The sequence below is a fragment of the Talpa occidentalis genome, unplaced genomic scaffold (genome assembly GCF_014898055.3).
Source record: "Talpa occidentalis isolate TD23 unplaced genomic scaffold, MPIMG_talOcc4v2.1 talOcc4.7, whole genome shotgun sequence".
In the NCBI taxonomy this organism is placed as follows: Eukaryota; Metazoa; Chordata; class Mammalia; order Eulipotyphla; family Talpidae; genus Talpa; species Talpa occidentalis.
In genome coordinates this window covers 21543223-21564365 of record NW_023605083.1, presented here as the reverse complement: position 1 = coordinate 21564365, position 21143 = coordinate 21543223, and the positions used below count along the sequence as shown (strand labels likewise).

The window sequence follows — 21143 nt, the reverse complement described above, 5'->3', positions numbered from 1 at the left end:
TCACAAGTTGGTTGTTGTAGTTTTATTGCTAAATGAGGTAATTAATGAAAATTACTGGAATAATGACTGAACACATGGCATGTAATAAATTTTTGTGTCTCTTCTCTCTAATGAGATGTTGACATTTATTAAGTTTCTAAAGGCAATTTGGTGTCCCTGTCATCTCAAATTATGCTGTGGCGGTGACCATCAGTGCATCCTGCGTTTTGCTTCTAGACCTGCCCCAGGAATTAGTCACAGGCCAAGGCTCCTTGCTCTGTGTTTATACCTGAGGGCCCTGGAGATCTGATACGCTGTCTTAGAGGACAGTTATCATTTTACACTGTCAGCCCATGTTACCTGTCTTGCAGAATGAACTGTGAAGGTACCTAGTATGGGGATGCAGTTTGATCTGGGTCAGAGGGTTTTCAGATAGTCCAAAATTTTTATTCTTTGGCTTTTACATAAACTGTGTCAATAACGTACTTAAAAGATTTATAGTTCTGGAGTAAATTTTTATCCAGCCAGTCACATTCAGAGATAGAAACTGCTTCTGGGAGCAAGGTTCGAATGTCAAGACACCTGTACTAAAATATCTCTTGGTTATTATTTACTGATCCTTTTATTTTTCTTTAAAAAAATAAAACAAAAAGATGGCTTTTTTTTTAAGACTTATTTATTTATTTATTTATACAAGCACTGGGTACAGTCAGAAGCACAGGAGGGTGAGAGAATTCACCAGAGCCAGAGCGGAGAGCAGAGCAGGCAGAAGGACCGAAGTACACTGCTGAGGGGAGCAGCGGGCGGCAGGAGAGGTCTGCGCGCCATGTGGGACCCTCACCCAGTGGCCTGGGAGCAGCCGGGGATCGAACCAGCGCTGCAGAGGCTGTGGGCAGCTTCGCAACCCAGCGCTCAACCGCTGCGCCACGGGGGAGGCCCCATTTTTTAAAAAATTTTATTTAATTTTTTTTTAAATTTTTATATTCCCCATACAATACAACTGCACCCCCCTTATAAAAGATGGCATTTTGAAAGTATCAACGCCTACTTGAGAGTATTTGAAAGTGAAAAACATAATTTTTTTTCTTTTCTTTTTTTTAATTTTATTTTTATATTCCCCATACAATCGCAACCCCCTTATTTTGACCCCAATCCTTCCTTTCCCCATCCCTCCCCCCCAATAGTGTGTCTCTGGTTCATAGTTATTTGTCGAATTTGATTTTTTCTTTCTTACAGTTATTCTTTTTCCTGGTCCTTTATTTAGGTTTTCTAGATTCATGCTATGAGTGAGACCTTCCGGAATTTTTCTTTTTCTTTCTGGTTTATTTCGCTGAGCATGAAAAACATAATTTTTTAAGTTGGTGCGTATGTACACACGAAAAAGGGTTTGCTCTTATCTAACTCCAGGTGTATGTTAGCAGAAGGGTGTCCTGAGTCTCCAGCTGTGGCTAAGAGTGGAAGTGGGAGTGAGGGGACAGAGATGCAGCAATTAGCACCTGTAATGGGGCCAAAACGACTAAAGAGCACAGCACTTTTTTTTTTTTTTACTCTTACTGATCAGTAATCAGGATGTTTTATGACCCTCTGATCTAGCACATCCATTGACATGGATGTGTATAGGGGTTAGAAATTTAATTTTATAAATTAAAGCTGTTGAACAGTGGCCATGAGAAGTCACCAGATGACTTGATGAATCTTTGCCAGTGTCAGGTGTTTCAAAGATTTCTTCTATTAAATGCTGCATTCAAAGTAGTAAGAATGTGCTTCAGTTTTAAAAATATGAAGTACTTTAAGTGTATGTAATCTTAATTAATAATATATAGAAATATAGTGTATATCAAAGTGAGGTAAAAGACCAGGAAAACTATAGCAGCAAAATCAGAATGGAAAACTACTAAAGAAATAATTTGAAATAAATTCATTTAAAAAAAAAATTAAAGCACAAAAACAGGTTTCCATTTTTCTTAATATAGCAGAATTTGTAAGATATTAAAGAAGTAGAGAAATACTTTACTCATGTTTCAAAACCTTCAGTATTTTAGGGTAACTTCAGTAGAGCAAAGAATGGATGCCAGGTGAGGGAAAATAAATTGAGATTTCTATATTATGTCAAAACAAAATTCTGTATGGCTAAACTGTTTCTTATTTAACAGTACAAGAAAATGTAGGGGTAAGGACACCATTGGTGGATAGTGTGAAGGAAAAGATGGTGAGATTTGAACTAAATTAAAAGAAAACTGCAAACTAAATAAAAAGGTGTACTACCTATATTACCTGAGAGATAGTGGAGTAATATCCTTAATAGTTACACCTACAATATATCTATAAATGTTACTTAATAGCAAGTTACTGAAAAAGAAAACACATTTATTCAAATACTGATAAATTTGGGGCAGAATACAAAATTAGGAGAATATTTAAAGCAAAGGTGAATATTTTAAAGTTGTCTGGCAAGTCTGAGATGCTGGCTTCCATGAGACTCAGTTTTTCTTCATTGACATTAAATATGTAATTACATCTACGTAACTTTATGTCATTAGTAGTCATAGAAAAATTCAAAAGAGTGCTGTTTCTGACCTCCCACACTGATGAAGACAAATGAAAATGCCCAGTGTTGTTAAATTAGTATAACCTGCAGGATGTCTGGGCCACCAGCTTTTGAAATAAATATCTCCTGTAACTCTGCACCCAACACCTGGGGATTCTGTGGAAATAATGAGAAAGTTGCTTCAGGAAGTATTTATTTGCATAGTTGTCATGTTGATTGTCAAATGGAAAATTTGGTAGCAAGGAAATGTCTAACACTAAGGGATGATGAAAAAAATTATGATATATTTAACCTATGATATACTAATCAGTATTAAAATGATATGGATGTGTATTCATTGATATAGACAGATGTCTGTAATCTATTGACCAGGATAAAGACCAGATTATAGACCAGATTTATATATATATACATGTATTATAAATTATAAAAAGGTATTTATCAAATGTTAACATCATCTTTGGCAGGATTATAACTTAGTTTTATTTAATATTTTTATAGAACTGATGATTACATGTATAATAAAAAATTAAAAGTTTATTTTTAAGAACTCTCATTGTATTTTGCAGTGAATATAGATTTCAAAGTATTGAATTTACTTAAAATTAAGTGAGGTCTATTAATAAAGAGCTTTTACCGAGGAGGTAAAAATACAAAAGTGGTGGCTTAGAATGATATCCAACACAAAGATTCCATCAGGGCTTACATAATTTTGTTGGAGTTGAGGCTTTGTGTAATTTACTTGTTTTCCGCTTCACATAGGAGCCTAAATATCAATAATCACTGCATGTATGTAGCTGATATTACTGCATTTTGATTTGTGAGTATATTAGGCTATGTTAAAATTTAATAGTGTCAAGTATTTGAAATTTATACTCATCTGTCACATGGTACATTTTACTTCCTACCTGTGTTAGATAAATCAGGCCTGTTTAGTAATGTTAGCAACTGTATAGAAATGTTCATATTTCGATCCAAATGAGGGATTTGACTAATCTCTTGGATCTCAGGTATAATTTATTATATTTTGCATCTTAATTAAATTTTTTTTGGTTGTGAGTTTTATTTGAGATATTTGAAAGGTGTATTTATGAATCTGACAAAGCTGCCTCTTTCTCGTTCTGCATAGGATCATAGGGACTGAGAGAGGGAGGTGGCAGGGGCTGGTCCCCTAAGAAAGGGCCCACATCCCACTCGCCTGGTTCATGTGATGCGATGGTTCTCCATGTCCTCTCTTCTGCCTTTTGCCTGTGGCCCCAGTCACATTCTTAACTCAATAGTCTGTGAGTGACTAAGGTAGGAACCTCGCCTGAAATTTGTTGCCAGTCAATCCATCCTGCAAGGTTCCTCCCAGGAGGCAGGGATAGAATAGGAAAGTGCAAGATGACCTTTGGAAATAGGTTCTTCCACGATGTGGGCAGAGGCAGGGAGGGACTGTATGGTACTCTCCTCTCACCTGTCAGCTTATTCCTACTCCCTCTCCACTCACCTCACTCCAACTCACCTTTCCTGCCATCTCACATACCTTTTTAGCCTTTCTCAGGAATTGTACCGCTCCTTCACTGTCTGATAAACACTATGTACTGCAGATCTCACTCAGCTTTGCTGTCACTTATTGCAGGCAGCATTCCTGACCCTCACATATAGGTTAAAGGGACTCATATCTGTCTTACAGGGTTCTGCAGATTACATGAGAAAATGTGCACACAGCAGTTGCATTTCTCTCAGTTCTCTAGGGAGCTGCTCTTCTCTGAAGCAGTTACAGGAGCCCACACAGACCTGTAGAAGGAGCATAAATACCTATACCTAAGTCAAACACAGCTGATCAAAACAGAACTGCACTTTAGTATAGACAAAAAAAAAAATAGTTAAAGTACACAAAATCCATGTACAAAAATTGTCCACTTTTCTGTGTGAATGGTAATGTGCTTGGGCATAACTTTTTCAGTGCTGAGAGACAGAATATGTCCATTCAAAGCTTTGTGTGTTAACTAATTTTTGTTTTGTTGTAGTTCAAAGATATTTCAGTTTAGACAAGGAGATGTTTCTTTCTGAGCAGTTAGTCACTCTCAGAAATAAGTGTATTCCTATGAGTTATGATAGAAAGAAATAATACATCTTTCCACCAACGTGTGTGCTATATTCAAGAATTATGATCATTTAGTCTTAAAGGCTTTTTTCATATGGTAACTTTTCTATAATTACTGCACCTGGGATATATTTTCAGTGTATTGAGAAATTTAACAAAACAAAAATAGAAAGGAAACAAAATACTGGCTATTTCAGTCCTCTGAAAAGAAGTGAAACGTGAAGACTGCAATGCTTGAGAAATAACCTTAGTTCAAAAACTGACAATTTCAGTTCTGACAGTTTTGAAATAAACAAAAGCAAAGCACCAATATTCATTACAGGAAAAGCAAATGCTTAGATTTCTTTCTAGGTAATATAACTTGATTATATTATTTTAAAATTAGCTGCCCAGGGATATGAATTGAAAAATAAAAATTCTTGCATAAAAATGTTTCCCTGCTATTAAAATGTAAATGCTAGCAAATTGGTTTAAAATGTAAAAAAAAGTTTAGGCATTCTTGAGGCATATGGTGAAGCAAACACATTTGTTGTAATATACCATTTAAGGAATCTGTTGCACTATCTTAGGCTCAAGTTTGCAAAATGGATTTTTATGAAGTATGTTCTTCCGTAGTCCATTCTATATGCCAGCTGGAGAAAAATATGTACCATATTCAAAGTGCTTCTCAACTGGCGCTGTGAAGAAGAAGCTAAAAAGGTGGGCCTCCCTGGTGGTGCAAGGGGTTAAGCACAGTACTGTGAAGCTATCTGCTGCAGCCTCTGCAGCATGAGTTCAATCCCCAGGGAGCTACACACATGGTGCAGCAGACCTCACCTGACTCACCCGCTGCTCCCCTCAATAGTGTTCTTCGGTCAATCTGCCTGTTCTGTTCCCAACTCTGTCTCTGGTGAATCCTCTCACCCCCCTTACCTCTGGCCTGCACCCCAGTTCTTGTATGCATAAATAAATCAATCTTTAAAAAAAAAAAAGCAGTAACATTAAAAAAAAAAAAAGCTGAAGAAATACTATCTGGTACTTGTGGGTCCTTGGAATTCACCTTCCCTCTTGCAGAGACTCCCAGAGGGAGCTGTTTCAACTTATTGGATTTCTCCCCTCCCTTCCTTTTTCCCTTCCTCCTAGTCTTTTCTTCTTCCCTTAATTCTTTCCTTCATTCTCTTCCCTGTTACCAGTGAAGATAGCACTAGGAAAAAATTGAGCAGCTTTTATTTTTTATGGTAATAAGCATAAGCAGAATTGAAAATTCCTAAATAAAAATTCAGCCAGTTACTATTGAAAATACATAGCTGTTTCTGACATACCTGAGGTTGGCTGATATCAGAATTTCTGATATTCTGTGCAATTTTATTTGAAACACATTGCAGTTATTATAGAAGAAAAGAGCGTGACAGCTGTGTAGAGGTAATAAATTAAGACTCAGGATGCTCTTTTTGGAGCAACCACACTTTCTGCTTTTTCATTTGAATTTTATTCCGTTGTCCTTGTTTGCAGTTCAGAGCCCAGTTCTGATCTTTTTACAACAGTTCTTATTTTCTCATTCTAAAAAGTATTGACTAAGGCTAAGACAGTGACAAAGGAGTACAGTATTCTCTGGTCATGTGTAAAAATACCATATGGTGTATCACATACTTTTGGTAAAATCAGTGTTTGTAATGAGGATTGCAGAGTTATGGGGCCAATTTATGAATGCCCTTTTACATTTTTTTTTGGAATTATTCACATTTCTTTGTGTGTCTTCCTGATTTTTAAAAATCTGTTTTATGGGTTAAGTCATTTATGGGAAATTCTGGAGTTGACTGAATTTTTTTTGCAGAATTAACATTCTGAAAACATCTTAAAGAATAGAATTTTTTAATATGGTGCTTTTCAGTTTAGGAGAATTGTAAACTTTCTCTGCTGCTTCCAAGATACATCATCTTATTAATTTTGTAGAATATATCATATCTTATTTTTGCTTGTGGGAGAAATATGCGAAGAGCAGTTGTCTGTTTCTTTTGTTTACATTATGTAAAATGGGTGTTCTTTCACCTATCTAAGGTAAGTATTTATTTTAGGTTTAGGGTCTTTACATTACATTTCCACCAGTGGGGGCGGGGGGGGGGGGCAGTTAAAAGGTGGCATGGTAATAGAGATAGGAAACAAAAGAAATCCATCTTTGTCTGCAGCAGTCTTTTTCAGTGTATTCTCTTTTTACTACTGCCATGATGAGGAATTGAAATTGCCCACTACTTTGAGGTTGGGGTTAAAATTTCTTTCAATTCTAACAAAAATGATTTTTGTTGTTTAGTCATTAAGAAGTCATTATTGTCATTATTCTTGCCACTTTTAATACTAGTCCATTGTCAAGATTTTATTGTTTTTAACCCTAAAGAAAGACAACAAAGGTGTGGGTGAAGTCCATTTGCCTCTCTCAAGAATTGAGACACCTCCTGGTTTTGTTTTTCTTTTTGAATGGTACAAAAATTTTTATCGTTTCCTTGGACCTTGCTAAAGTTTAAGTCTTGCTATTATGCCTTGCATCCACGATATAGCTCTTGAAGAACATTGAAAGTCTAGTTAAACAGTTTTAATTTCCACTGTAACTGTCAGTTAACAGAGCTAACATTATCAGCTTGTGGTAGTGGAAGGAACTTTGTTAGGTGTGAGAAGCTCATGAAGACAATTTCTTAGCACTTGAATATCTAACAGACTAGGTTTTTACTGTTGATAAATGCTATACTAAAGGTAGTAGGTTGTGTGGGAATACAGAGTGGGGAGAGTTTATTTCCAACATGCAGGGTCTGAAACATTTTGTGAGAACTGGTGTTTGAGTTCAGGAATATTAGATGGAATTTTGCAAGTAAATACATACTAAGTTCCAGTTACATGCAAGATAATTTAAATGCGGGAATATAATATGAATAAGTGCAAATCTGCCCCATATAGTGCTTTTAGCAGGATGTTTCATTTTATTTCTATCCTAAACATTGAATATTGCAATCTACAAAGAGGATTATGTCTTCTAAGAAATGCCTGTAAGAAATTTTGAACACCTTCGAATATTTTCCATTTTGGCCAGATGACTTTAGGAGCAGCAGACCCATATTTTCCTTTTCTTGATGGATGACTCAGTCATTGCCCATTCCAGTGGAAACATCCCAGTTCTGTTTATTTTTCTCTCTAATTTTTGGAAAATTATGTTAGTGGGGGATTCATATTCCACCCTTTAGAGATTAGTTAGATCATCTGACTTTATTTTTTCTATTTTGGAATGCAAGGGTGAAGAATGTTAAATCGTTTATCCTAGTATGGATTATTTTCATTGTCAGAAATGACTTGGAGAATGTGGGAGATTACTTATGAAGCACAGGGCTGTGGGAGAGACATTCAGAAAGGCCTGGGAAAAATCACTCTGGGCAACTCCTATTTCCACTTCTTCTTGTTCAATGATCTTGTCCCATCTTACTTTTTTCATTACCAGGGTCTTCGTGGTTGCACCATCTTAATATTTGTAGTTTCAGGCATTCTATCCTGTGACAGCCACTGACTATCTTTTCATCTTATTCCCTCTACTACCCCAGTTGGACCTCAGCAGAAATAAAATCCATTGATTCCACTTTTTTATGGTCACTCACTATTCTTGTGTTTTCATTTCTTTTTCTATCTAGTTTATTGTGTAATGAATCTTGTCATCTTCCCCTTGGTTACATGCTGTTGCCCGTCCATCACTCTGTCATATTCTCCTTGTAAAAACCCCTGTCTTGTTCCATCTAGCTCTCTCTCTGCTCTTCATGCTCATCCTTGTGCAGCTGAATTGTGTCTGGGAACAAGCACATGGCTATCCCAACTGCTTTTTCCAGATCCATGATTCAGATGGACAGTATGTAATGCCCAAAGCTTCACTGTCATTCCCCCAGTCTGTTGGCTTCCCACTATCTCAGTCCTCACTCTATGAATTGCCTTGCTTCTCACTTCACTGAGAAAACAGAATTTCCACAGATTCTCACTATCACATCTATCTATCTACCATCCCCAGTGCCCATATTCTTGACTTTCCATTTTATTATCCTGAATGAATTGTTTTTTGCTTTTGTCTGACAATACTTGTGTACTTGAACTGACCCTCTTTTGCACCTTCAAGAACATTGCCTCATTGGTTCTTCATTTTCCTCCTGCTTCACCAATCTTTGCTAATCCATTGGCTCATTCTAATCAATTTACAAGCTGTTGTTTCTACTATCTGAAAAACTCTCTTAATCCTGCTTGTCATCCTACTTTTCATCCCTGGCTTCTTTATTTTTATTTTTTTTAAGATTTATTTATCTATGCATACAAGAACTGGGGTACAGGCCAGAGATGCAGGGGGTAAGAGGATTCACCAGAGACAGTGGGGTACAGAACAGGCAGACTGACTGAAAAACACTGCTGAGGGGAGCAGCAGGTGAGACAGGAGAGGCCTGCCTCACCATGTGGGTTGCTCCCTGGCCGGCTAGTGATCTAATTCGTGCTGCAGAGGCTGCGGATTGCTTTACAGTGGAGTGTTAACCCCTTGTGCCACCAGGGAAGGCCCCTCCCTGGCTCCTTTAAAGGAATTGTCTGTATTTGTTCTTTCAATTTAATTGTTCTCAGTCTCTATTTAACTACCACCCTTACTAACCCTGACTATGCTATTAGAAATGTTTAATGCCCCAGTGTTGCTAACTTGAATTATTCTTTAATTATCAGCTTATTTGACCTATTAGCAGCCTTTGATACAGTTTGATTCAATTCTTCTTGAAGCATCCTCTTACCTTGTTTCTGAGGACACTACACATTTCTGATTTTCCTTTACCTTATCCAGTCTTTTCTTCTTAGTTTCTCTTGTTGGTTCCTTTTCTGTGTGACATCATAACCTCTCTAGGATTCAGTCCTTAGGTTTCTCTTTTCTGTCTTCACTTGCTCTCTTGTGATTGAATTCAGTCTTGCAACTTTAAATAGCATCCATATGCTCCTGTCTACTAAAGTTATGTCTCTAGCCTGGACTTTTCCTCTGAACCCAGCAACACCTGCTGGGATTGATGATTTGACATCTTCAATTGGGTAGGCTTCACAAATGTAAGACTGATAACTATTCTCATAGGATCCTTTATCTCATTTAATAGCAATTCCATTCCCCCAGTTTCTGAGACAAAACATCCTAGAGTCTTTCATTGATGTCTCTCTTTCTTTTTAATTATACATCCATTCTCTCCACAATTCACTTTCCAAATCTATCTGAGTGATCACTTCTCATCATACTAACCACCGCTACTCCGGTCCAACCACAATTATCACTGACGTGGACTACACCAGTGGCAAACTCTCTTGTTACAATGCAAAGCATTAGAATCAGATGGATTCTTAAAATCTCCAAGAAATTCTTCTAAAAGTGTTGTGATGATGCTGCATTTCACTATACTGATTAACATGACTAAGAGTTATTAATGTGACAAGGGCTAGTTGTTGTGGTTCATATTTGTGGTTTTTATTAAAGCTTTTTTTCCTTTGTGAGTCTGATTCATTTATGCAAACCTTGTATTTATTTAGTCTAAAATGATTGCAGTTTAAATTCACTGTGTGATTGCATGGTGCTAGTGAATTGTATTCTTGGCTTTATTATTTAAATGAGTGAGTAAATGAATGAATGATTATAGTGACAGAAGGAAGAGTGCAAATTTTAGCTTCCATTGAATTCCAGGATATATTTTTTTGAGTTTATTTGCTTAGGGAAACATTAGGTGACAGAATACCATCATAAAATTCAAACATCAGGCAAGTTTTGAGTCATGTGGGGGTTTTGGTGTCAACCTAATGGCTTATAATAAGTGACCAGACAAAAAGATGTTCATGTAACCACATGAAATAACTTTTAAATCTTTATTGTTTGTTTATTTCAAATCTTTCCTATATCAGTGACTACAGAATCCAGAATTGTCTCTTTTTTCTGTGGGAAAAAAGAGCAGAGAATCAAACACATCAGTTTTCATCTTTCTCTTTAGGGAAAAGGGCCAGAATTTTGAGAGTAGTCAGGTGTTTGTGGTACTGCCATCCTGACAGGTAGGGTCTCTGTGACCTTTTCCTCTGGTGTATGGAAATTTTGGGGGACATTTCTCCTCATGTCTCCTGCAGTGCTGTAGGGAAGATAGTGTTTATTAAGCACAAACTTTAGATGGTAATCCAGAATCCATCTTCCAGGGACTACTGGCCTTTTTCACTTTTAGAAAATGCAAGCTTTAGATTTATACTTAATGTAAAATCAAGAACATGTAGGCAGGAGAAGTTAGTGGTTGCATTAATTTTTATTTGTTTTAATTCATCCTCATGGAGTGTGTGTGCTGGTTTAAAAACCTTTATAGGGTTCTTTCTGGAGAACTTTGTTTTGTGCCTCCAGGTCACTTTGTGCTGGTGTCCACCCTGATGTGTCTCCTCCCATGAGTCCCTGGTCTATATCAACCCCCACTGCACAAGCACCCTGGCTTGTTGTTGGATGTAGGCAGTGGGACCACACAGTAGATTGGAAGGGGAGTAGAGTCAGGGACCAGTGATGTAGCTACCCTCACAGTTAACTTCTGTCATTTTCCCAGGGATTCTCCTGGATTCTGCTAAGTGCTCCTTCATCTAGACCCTTTAGAACCAGCTTTAGTGAGAACTATTAGCCAGCCCAGGGCGCTACTTAGTCTCTTCTGTTTTCTCTATCCTGTCACGCCTCTTCTGTTTCTTAATTCAGTATTTTTCAGATGTTTTTAGTATTAAATGTTCTTCCTGTTTTCTGTTGGGACCCCCGACTGATACAGTATTGGCCCAGGAAAACTTCAACTGAGTAGTTTCTATTAAACATAAAAACTTGAGATTGTTATGGTTATTATGTTTTTAAAATCCTTTAATTTTCTTTGGTCTCTGGTTTCTGCTTTGCTATTAATATAGACACAAACAGGTAGTCTAAAATATCTATTTCTTTTTTATTATTTAATTAAATGTGAGGGTGGTAGAAAATTTTTTTGATCAGAGTAAGGTCTTCTGCTAATAGTAATATATTCTGCAAGTGGCTTCTCCTTTTAAAAACACATTTTTAGTAGCAATGCTAGAATTTTGATGTTTTGTGTTAGGATTTATACTTAAACATAAAATCAAGAACACACAGCTAGGAAGATTTAGTTAGTGGTTGCATTTGTAGACTTCTTATTTTTAAAGTTCTGAAATGGACCTGATATGTGACAATGAACATTAAAGGAAACCTGTATTCTTTTTACTATTTAATTCTCTCCACCTTTTCTTGAGGATTTAATATTTCATTTTGAAGCCTGCAAAACATGCATTCTTTTTTTTTTTTTTTTAAATTTTTTTTCTTTTTTCTTTTTTAATAGAGGCATGTTTTATTTATTTGTTTGTTTGTTTATACATGCACTGGGCACAGTCAGAAGCACGGGAGGGTGAGAGAATTCACCAGAGCCAGAGCAGGGAGCAGAGCAGGCAGAAGGACCGAAGTACACTGCTGAGGGGAGCAGCGGGCGGCAGGAGAGGTCTGCGCGCCATGTGGGACCCTGCTCCGGTGGCCGGGGAGCAGCCGGGGATTGAACCAGCGCCGCAGAGGCCGCGGGCAGCTTCGCAGCCCAGCGCTCAACCGCTGCGCCACCGGGGAGGCCCAAAAACATGCATTCTTGATTACAGTCTATTCATTATTCTTCTCTTAGATGTTTTTATGGATGTCCAAATTATGCATCATTGGGGTCATCATGATCATAGTAAATATTCCAGGGCTGTCATGACTAGAAATACATATCAACTGATATGTATAATTTTGAATAAATTCTGATGGAATCTTTTGATATGAATGGCATTGTAAAAGTTGGTTACCATTGAAAAATATGATGGGGTTCAAATAAAAGAGAATTTCATAAATTGGGCTTGCTTGAATTCTTTTGCCCAAGTTAAGCTCAATTTTAAAACTCTACTGGTCTACTCTAATGGAATGAGGGTTTGTCATAGGCTGCCTCACTGTTTTGGGAAACTGAAAACATTAAATTTATTGGTCTTTTTGGGAAATTTGAGGCATCATCAATGTGTTACAACTGATCCATTAATCTTGTAGCTTTGTCATCATTAACTCGTTTATTTTTCATGATACTGTTGATGAATCAGTTCTACCTGCAGGGGTTCAACAGAAAGGCCTTTTGAGAAATGTGTAAGGTTTTGGTTTTATCTACTAAAATTTTATTCACTCTGTTAACTTTTTCCATTAGTATTTATCATCTTAAATTGGTAGAAACTTAAGATGGTTACCATGGTTTTGCTTTGTTTTTAGATGTAAAGGTTTTTGGTTGACTGTATAAAATAAATTCTGGACTTCCATCCTCTTATACTATTCTTGGCCATGATCTCTCAGCATATAGTTGTTGCCCCTTTGAAGCTGCTCAAGCTCCAGGTGACATGCATGGGATCCAGCATAAACATGTCAGAAGGAAATTCATGCTGTGCATCATTAGTTCCTTTTCTCCGTCCCTTCTAGTTTATATTTTCTTCTTCTCAACTTACATGAAAGTCACTTAAATTTGTTAATTGAGATTCAAGTTCAAATCTCAGAATTCAAGTTTTCAAAAAAAATTTATATTCAGGTTTAAAATCAAGTTTCAGAATTGCTTTTTTGTGGTAGTTAAAATGATCTTTTGTGGTAGTTAAAATGCTCACCTCTTCAGAAGTTTAAAGTTTATATTTTATAAAGGGGTGTTGGAATCTGAGTGCTATTTGTGTATTGTGTTGAGCTACAGAATAGCCAGGGTTTCTGGGATTACCAGTCACTGGAGTGAAAATAGATTCTTGACAGATAGATTGTTGACAGATCCCGAACTCCCTTTCTTTGGATTACTAGAGAGTAGCTTTGGAGAAAAGTTACTGGAAACAAGATAAGCTTGTGGGAGATATCTCTTATGGACATTGTGACTTCATTTTGCTCTTTATAATATGGTGTAACCAACTGGTAACAGTAAAAGTAAAGGCCTTTTTGGTTGTTGTGCCTTTATGGAGCAGGTATCTCCATGACACCCTGAAGGCACTATGGTCTAAAAGGTCTTTTCAGGGCTTCCCTGGTGGTGCAGCGGGTTAAACGCAGCTCTGTGAAGCTGTCTGCAGCCTCCATGGTGTAGGTTTGATTCCCGGCCAGCCAGGGAGATTCCCACAGGGCATGGCAGACCTCTCCTGTCGTGCCCACTGCTCCCCTCAGCGGTGCTTTCGGTCTGTCTGTCTGTTCTCCCCACTCTGTCTCTGATGAATCCTCTCACCCTCCTGCACTTCTGGCCTGTACCCCAGCTATTGTATGTATAAATAAATAAATAATCTTAAAAAAAAAGTTCTTTTCATCATTTTAGCTACCACAAAATCAAAAGTGATTAAATGTGATGCTCAGTGGGTGTTAATAAGCATTGGGTCTTAGAAGAAAACATTTCCTGAATTTGTGTACTCAATTGGGAAATGCATCTATGGTGGTAGTAAGGGCATAAAACTTGTCTTTTAAGGACTTGCTGGGCAGACACACTCGTGTTTTAGAACTTCAGTTTTCTCATCACCCACATGAAATGTATCTACATTGTGTTGGTATGAGAAATGAATGAACTATTGTAATATAAGGAGTTTATAAATGCGAACAAGTATGTGATGGTATGAGAGAAGCAGGTTTAGAGAGAACATTAAGAAGACAGAGTAAAAATCAAGAGAGAAATACTGGGTGAAAGGTGGAATCTTTTTCTCTAGAAGTTTGTTTTCACTTTGTGCTATGACAGATTTTGTTGCCATGTTCAGTTTATTATATAATCAAAACTATATATCATACAGGTTACTTATAGCAGCAGTTGCAATATATAGCTGATTACATCTTTCTCAGTGAGAAGCCAAAGAATCTTTGCAGTCTTAAATTCAGACCCTCATTTATATCTCATTTTACACTCTAGGTAAATAAGGCCTGGTACTAAGAACACATGCTGTGAAAAACAAACCAAATGACTCCAAACATTGTTTATTACAGATATGGACCTCTGGGGGATGTTAAGAATTCCCAAACAATTGGAATATTTTTAGTAGTTTACAATCTATTAAAAGCTGCTCTTGATGTTTTGACTAATTTTAGAGACTGTATTATAGAGATTTAAAATTTGTAATTTGGCATTGTAGATCCTGTTCAGATGAGCATATCATTCTCAATTGTATTATTGCTTTTAAATCAGGGCTTATTTTCTTAGTCATAAACCTGGCAATATTATCAGTACATGCACTTACATGCATAGGTGTTAATTTTCCTTATTATTTATATGATTGATGGAAAATATATTGGTGGCTAAATCTTAAATTAATGCAGATTTTTTAAAAATCAATGTTACTAGAAGAAAATAAACTTTTCAAGTTCCATTGGTAATAACATTGCTGATACTTTTGACTTTTACTCTAAGGTGATCATGATAAATTGATGATAAACAACTTTAGTTAGAATATGAGATGTATGAGACTTAGCTTCCAAAGGAAGAAGCTTTTCTTTGAGGGGATAATCCATCCTCTGTGTGGAGGTTTCTTGGTCCATGTAGAACACTGAACTCTTTATTTTACACTTTGGAGACATCAGAACAAGCCAAATCTTTCATGTACTTTATGTCCCCCCAGATAAGTGAAGATGTGTGTCTTGGAATCCATTCAATTAGCCTTGTAAGAGGATGAAGTTGTGAGATTTTCCCTGGTGCTTCCACCATTTATCTGTTCCTCCTCACTTTTCATTCCTTTCAAAACCCTCTGATTATTGCTTTGTCTTACGACTCCAGTGAAACTTAAATCATTCACCTGTCACCTTACCAAAACCAATAATCAAACTTTGTTCTCTTCTTATTTGAGCTTTTGGTAGCACAAGACTATGCTTCCCTTCTTGAACAACTTTACTATCTTGGTTCCCACATGCTCACTTTTACAAAGAGTTATTGTACTCACTATTTCTGTTTCCTTCCTTCTCATTGTTTCTTTAATGCTCTCTAATTGGACTATCAGAATAGCATTGATCAAGTTCACCTCTGAGCAAAAACCAGGGTTCAGTTCTCCTTCCTCCATAAGCCCTCAGCTTCTTCATCCATGAGACATGATCTTTTCTCCTCATAACAACATTCTTAACTGCTTTTCTTTCAACTGTCTGGTTATTTACCAGCTTCATTTTCAGACCTGCATATGTTCGAGGACCACTGCATTCTGTCCTTAGCTCTTTTCTCTATTTTTAATTTCTTTATCTATTTGTTCATGTGTCTTCCCTATACTAAAACATAAGTCAGGCATCTTTATCTGTCCTGTTTATTCGTGAATCCCCTACACCTAGAACAGAGCTGACATATAGTAGGTGCAGACTGATTGTATTGACTATTCCTTACTCCTTCATTACTTCAATTTGTGTCTCCTAGTTGCTCCTAGTTTCACCAAGATTGTAGTTCTGTGACACATTGAACAGCAGTATTCTGGCATATAGTTCCTCATTAATCTGCATTCCTTTCCCCCAGTATTGGTACTACCTCTTGGTGGAAGATTAAAGCTAGGGTCTTTTGCTGTGTTGTTGATACCTTTCTCATTTTTCATCCCCTGTAATATTACTGTACTGTTAACCCAGCTGTTTCTATTCAAACCTCCACTTCTTCAGCACCTCTGAGGTTAGTGGCTACCCCTTGACTACATCTTCCATCTTAAAATCTGCCAGATGGGGGCCTCCTCTGGTGGCACAGCAGTTGAGCGCTGGACTGTGAAACTGCCCGCAGCCGCTGCAGCGCTGGTTCTATCCCTGACCGGCGGCTGCAGGCGAGGGTTCCACACGGCACGTAGACCTCTCCTGACGTGCCCGTTGCTCCCCTAAGCAGTGTATTTCGTCAGTCTGCCTGTTCTGTTCTCTGCTCTGGCTCTGGTGAATTCTCTCACCTTCCTGCGCTTCTGACTGTACTCAGTGCTTGTATAAATAAATAAATAAAAATAAAAATAAATCAAATAAAATCTGTCAGATAACTCTCAATGCAAAACTCTGAAATTCCTTCATGAAAGCTTTTGAGTAAGGAATCCTAGCTCCCAGCATTTCAAGTCTGCTTTCTGAGGCACAATTTCAGGGCCCTCAATAACTTGTCTTAGCCTGTTTTCCAGTCTGCTGGCCCAGCACTCCTTTCACCTGGTGGTTTAGCAAGACTGAGTTACCTTGTACCCTGCTCCTGTGCTTCTTTGCCACCCTACTTTTTTGTGCTGTTACCTGGAATATGTTCTTTATCTAGAATTTACACATAATTCAAGGCCATTTCAACTGCTTCCTCTTTTGTGAAGATTTATCTGCTCACTCTAAGCTTGAAGTAATCTCTCTCTACTGTAAAATTCCTAGCTGTCTTTACCTTAATTATAGTGCTTAGATTTTTCTTTCTTGTGTTTGCTTATGTCTAGTATCTCTTGTAGGTCATTGAAGACAAATGCTTAGCTCTTGCCTTTTATTCAATAATTATTGAAGGCATGAAAGAGACTTGAACTCATTTAATGAAATTTAGTATCCTTTTACTATTTACTTATCTATCCTGGGTGTCAGTTCACTTTTAATTTGTTTATTCTTCCATTTCAAAGTTAATAATTGCTAACATTTGAGTGTAATGCTTTACTTTTCACAAGGCAGTGTATATGTTATCCCATTAGATAGTCTTTCCCCAAGGTTAAGTAAGGAGACAGAGTATGCAAGCTGTTGAGTACATGGGACACAGAGACTGTTTCTTTAAAGGTTACATGCTACTCTGCCCCAGTCATTCTTCCAGGAAAATTAACCATCCTATTGAGTTGACTCTTCTTAGCAGCTAATTTTATTTAGAGGAAGAATCTGAAACTAAGGCATGAGGCCACTCAACTAGTATATCAGACAGGTTTACAACCTAGGTAAATTTCACTGCAGCCTCTTGTCATATGTAAGAGGAAAAAAAGATTTTGTGGGTGCTAAAAAAGAATACCTTCCCTATTCTGAAGAAATTGTAGAGATTTTCTTTCAAAATTTTTTTTTAGTTTTTAAGGTTTAAAATAGACTTGATTTCTATACCCCTCTACCACTTCTTTCTTTTATGGCTCATAAGAGTCTAATTTCTTTAATGTCATTAATTTTATTGGCCCCTGAAGGATATTATTCACTCTTGATGAGTCCTAAGGGTCTTTGGGATATTGGTCTCATTTTAACTCTTCCTGATGTAATTGGATCAATGTGATGCTTTTGTTTCAGTTTGTCAGAGGAGAAAAGACATTCTCTTTGTGCTGTGCTAAAGTATATCTATTTCCCAAGAATCCCTACAGAAATCAAGTTATCCAGATTTAGTAGTTACTGGGATCCCCCAGAAGTCAGGTTCAGCCACTGATAGGTAATTCTCCAGGGCAGCCACAGGTAGGTTTTTTGGGATACAGACATTGGATTATCACATCCATAAAATAACTTGAGTTACGTTCTGTTAATATTTAAGAAATATCAGCATGGGTTATTTCAATAAATTCTGCAGGAATCTTTTTATGTAAACCAATATTTTTTTTTAATTGAGCATCCAATACAGAGAATGCTTAGAAAATAAAGCAGCTGTTAAATTTATTTAAAAATATATTTTGAAAAGATCTGCATGACATTATTCCTTTATACCACAATCAGTATTCCTCTTAAAAGGATGATATCCTCTAACCCTACAGTTCCTGCACTTTAGTATATGTGAAAACCCTGGGGAACTTATAAAACATGTAGAAACCAGATCTCACTCCTCTGCACCTGCATTTTGCACCACCTCAGAGTATTTTGATGCCTGTGATCCTCTGAGAGTATGCTGATGTGTACTACTGCAGTTTTACACTTCTTTGTGACTACTGTCTTGCTGAATTTCTTCAGGACAGCAGTAGCATTTACACAGAGCTGGCTAACTTTTTGATTCCACAGGTGTTTGAAATACTCTGTCTCCCATCTTCTATTCCCTAACTCTTGGCCCCTCATTCCACCCCACCACCTTTGGGTGCAGTAAGTGTATTGTGCATTGTGGGTGATCCATCAAATTTTTTCATCTAGAACTATCTCCTTTAACCCAAATGCTCTGGTGTGAAACTACTATCTGGTGTGAAACTAAATTAGTTTTATACATGCTCAAAGGGCTGTATATTGAGCAAAATAAATCACAGTGAGTGATTTACAATGATTGGAGTTGCTAGATTAGAAGTTTTTTTTTTTTTTTTTTTTTTTTTTAAAGATCGTAATAATGTGCTTTGTTAAGAAATATTCTTCATTTAGTTGAGGGGACACTTTCCATAGTCAATAAATTGTGCTCAAGTGAACAGTCATGCTTAATGTTAATTTCTTTCATGTCTGCTGCAACTGTGGATGTCAGTAAACACTGGTCATATCTAGCGAGCAGTCATTGCTTAGAAAAATGTTTACTCTCCTGCTATGTATGAGAAGTATATCAGCCTATAAGAAAATTGCAATCAGTTCTCTAAAAGTGAACTGTCTAATTAAAAAAGAAATCTTAAGAATAACATTGCCAGTGCCCTAATTTATCCCTGCAGGGTTAACAGAGATGAGGAAGCACAGAAGGTGCCTGAGGTTTGACACGGAAATGAGTTCTAATGGTCTGTAGCCATTGCTGAAGTATTTATGCCGAGTAGTTACAAGTTCAATGAGAGAGGTTCCACTATAGAGTTTGGAGATTGGTAAGCCAAAGAAGTTAAATGTCTTCCCCCTGGTACACATCCAAAGAAGTAGAGCCAAGCTGTGAGAGGCCATTTCTATAAACTTACCAGTTCTGAACCCTGGGGTGACTGTCCCTAGAAGACATTTATCAGCATCTGGGGATATGCCGATCGTCGTTACTGGGGATGCCATGACTGATATTAGCACACATTGACAATCGGTATGGGTACTGCAAAGCACCGTACACTGAACAGGACAGCTTCTATACCTACCTTCAAGGGTTATCTGGCTTAAAAACATCAATTGTGAGGAGTTGGAAGAAGCTTTTACTAACTATTCTATCATACTGTGTAAGCACCCTTTTTGCAGACCTCTATTTTAAGTTTTCCTCTTAGCTGTAGAGCTAAAAATTTAGAAAAAAGAATAAAAGTTTGCCTTGTTTTTAGGTTTTTGATCATCTAGGTAGTGTAGTGATTTCTTTTATGTCTTCAGCAGTAAATTCAAAGTATTTTCACTCCATAAGAAATATGTATCTGATGCACTAAGTAATAATATATTTGAATGGCATAAAATAGACTATCAGCAGAAAATTGAATTAGCTTTTCTAAAGCAGATTCTGGAATTCTCCTAGGGGAACAATAGGTATTAGGATGTTAACTTTAGAAAGCCTGTAGTATATTCTGACAGGTAATTATGCCTACGGGTTCCAAGTCTCTTGTTTTCTGTTTTTTTTTATTCTGCAGGTGGTGCTTTTGCCTAAGGTAAAGATAAATACCAGTATGACTTGCCTATCTGAAGTAGATCCTAGTTAACTGTTGCAGGTACTGCTGGGTGAGGCCATAAGCCACCATTTATGACAGGAATGCCTTGGACCAGATTTAAGGCTGTTTTTCCTCATGGAAAAAAGTGATTCTTTTCCTGGGAATTTCACTCTGCAAATAACCTTTAGGCTAAAATTTTTGTAGTAATTTAAAAAAGAATGCTTTGTTAACAAAAACACTTACAGGGGTTAACAGAAATCCTCAGTACAATTAAATTTGATGGTAATTTATGTAACATTTACACATGTTTCTATTCAGCATACATGTAAAACTGTGTAAATCTCAAAAGGAATAAACCTTTTAATGAAGAACATGATGACTTGGCAGTCAGGTATAATGTGATGGCAGAAATTTTATTAGAATGGCTCTTTGAATTACAGTTTTTCTAGATCCTTCTCTCTTTCTCTCTCTCTCTCTCTCTTTTTTTTTTTTTTTTTTTTTTTTTTTTTTTGTGAGACTCTCACTGGCGGCCGGGAAATGAACCAGTGCTGCAGAGGCTTTCACAGCCCAGCGCTCAACCACTATGCCACCAGGTCAAGCCCCTAGATCCTTCTATATTGTAAAACTTATAAGAAATCAGAATTGGGTAATTTTTTTTGAAAATGAAATTTTTATACTAGCTTACATTTTCCAATTTTTATGAATCACTTTAATTGAAAATGAACTTTTTTGAAACTTTTATAACCATGATGAGGATGTTAATATTTAGGATTTAATTTCACTGAGCATAAGGTTTCACTTATAACAGGAATATAGGGGAACCAAATAAGACATCAGGGTAAAAAAAAAATAATAATAACAGTACAAAACACAACAAAGCCAAAACAGACAATTATAAACCAGAGAAATACTGCAGGGGAGGAGGAGGGAGAGGAGTGAGAGGGATGGAGGGAGGAGCACAGGGGACTGTGGTGATGGTGCCTTGGGGAAGGAGATTCTGTGGGGACTCAATCTGAGGGGGTGGGGGATGCAATATTGTCTAAAAAATGTAAAAATTGATAAATGTTAAAAAAAATGAGGAAAAACTTTAGA

The 21143-nt window shown here is 37.0% G+C and overlaps 1 protein-coding gene and 1 pseudogene across 7 annotated transcripts in view; one reads left to right on the top strand and one right to left on the bottom strand.

Moving 5' to 3' along the window:
* KDM4C (lysine demethylase 4C) overlaps positions 1-21143 on the top strand; it is a 415273-nt gene that overhangs the window by 182333 nt on the left and 211797 nt on the right. The gene's annotated exons all lie outside the window — the stretch shown is intronic.
* LOC119231992 (ribosomal biogenesis factor-like) lies at positions 12677-12986 on the bottom strand (annotated as a pseudogene).